Here is a 1,842-nt window from a genome sequence, read left to right as displayed (position 1 = left end):
TGGGGCATGAACCCACAGTCCTGCCACCTTGAAAGTCTCAGTAGGCCCAGTGGCCAAGCCACATGGTCACAGAATAGCAGGACTGTGAATATCAGGTGACCCTCTGGGTGGCGATCATAATGGGCTCAAGACCAGAGGCTTCTCTGCGGCCTCACTCGTGGCGCTGGCCGCTTCCTGCCGGAGGACTGCCAGGACCCCAGAAGGGTGTCCCCCGCGCAGCCAGGGCCAGCATCCGTGCAGGGATGACTGAATGTCGCAGCGAGGGCACTTCCCTAGCCCTCGCCTGCTTCTGTGGCACCGGGAGGCCGACAGAAAGGTGCGAGCTGGGCGTGTGCGAGTCCAGGTTTGACTTGCACTGATTCTGGCCTGCGGTCCAGGATGGTTTGTTCTTGGGACCAGACCTGACCAGAAGTTGACCTCATGAGTACTTCAACCTCTCCAGCTGCCATGCTCCTCCGGAGGCTGAGGCGGCTCTCCTGGGGCAGCACTGCTGTCCAGCTCTTCATCTTAACGGTGGTGACCTTTGGTCTGCTGGCCACCCTGGCCTGTCACTGGCTTCTGAACTTTTACTTCTACCTGCGGCACTGGCATCTGAACAGAATGAACCAAGAGTTCCTGCAGCAAAGCTTGAGGGAGGGTGAAGCTGCCCTCCGCTGCCCTCTGTCAATGGCTCGGTGCCCATCGTCTGGCAGGCCACTCCCCGCCCCTGGCTGGTCATCACCATCATCACAGTGGACAGGCAACCTGGCTTCCACTATGTCCTGCAGGTCATGTCCCAGTTTCATCAGCTCCTTCAACAATGAGGCCCCCAGTGCGAGGGGCACCAACTTTGCCTGTGCAACGTGGAATGGAGCGTGAGCCATTTAGATGCCAAGCTGCTGTCCAAGTATGTCTCTGTGGCCAACAGCTGTGAGGGCACTGAGGATGACCAATTCGTTTGAGAAAAAGAAGCAGGACTACGTCTATTGTCTGGAATCCTCCCTGCAGACCTACAACCCAGACTACGTCCTGATGGTGGAAGATGACCCCGTTTCAGAATAGCAGATCTTCCCAGCCTTGGAGCACCTTCTTTGGGCTCACTTCTCCGAGCCGCACCACAGATATGCACTTTATCTAAAGCTCTATCACCCTGCGAGGCTCCAGCACTACCTCACCCAGAGCCCATGTGGATCCTGAAGCGGGTTGGTGTTGGCATGTTGCTGGGGCCCTTACTAACCTGGATGTATATGCAGTTTGCCAGCCGGCCGGGGTTTAGGTAACCCGTCATGCTCTTCTTCTTCCTGTACAGCATGGGTCAGGTGGAGCTGGTGGGCCGGCACTATTTCCTGGAGCTGCGGCAGCTGCGTCCTTCCCTGTACAGCGTGGTCCCTGCGTCGCAGTTTTGCACCCCGGCAATAGCTTTCCCTGCCCGGGTGGCCCACCAGACCCTCACCTACCTGTCCCAGGTGTACTGCCACAAGGACTTCGGCAAGAACATGGCACTGTACTCACTGTTGAGGACCAAGGGGGAGCAGGCCTATGTGGTGGAGCCCAATCTCGTGAGACACATCAGGATCTTCTCAAGCCTTTGGTACAACTTTCACCCCAGGTTGCTCTAGCTTGCCAAGAAATGCCTTTCTGAATTGGCCACTTCTTGGAGATACAACTATTGAGCTCTTTATTTGGACATGGTTGCTTGCAGATATTTCATTGCTTTAAGGTTGCTAGGGATATAGGTACTGGGATGACTGAAGAACATGCAAGTCAAGAACCTTGGCTTTGGTAACTCTCTGGCAGGAGCAAGCTGTTCACCATGAGTCCAGACCTCTGGCCCTCCACATAGCCACACTGCCTCATGCAGTC

The 1,842-nt window shown here is 56.1% G+C and overlaps 1 pseudogene; it reads left to right on the top strand.

Annotated features, from left to right (window-relative positions):
- The first annotated feature begins 420 nt into the window (after positions 1 to 420).
- LOC132372467 (post-GPI attachment to proteins factor 4-like) lies at positions 421 to 1,598 on the top strand (annotated as a pseudogene).
- The last annotated feature ends 244 nt before the right edge of the window (positions 1,599 to 1,842 follow it).

This window comes from Balaenoptera ricei, chromosome 10, assembly GCF_028023285.1.
Source record: "Balaenoptera ricei isolate mBalRic1 chromosome 10, mBalRic1.hap2, whole genome shotgun sequence".
In the NCBI taxonomy this organism is placed as follows: domain Eukaryota; kingdom Metazoa; phylum Chordata; class Mammalia; order Artiodactyla; family Balaenopteridae; genus Balaenoptera; species Balaenoptera ricei.
Note: the sequence above shows the minus strand (reverse complement) of the source record. Positions and strands in the feature narration are given on the sequence as shown.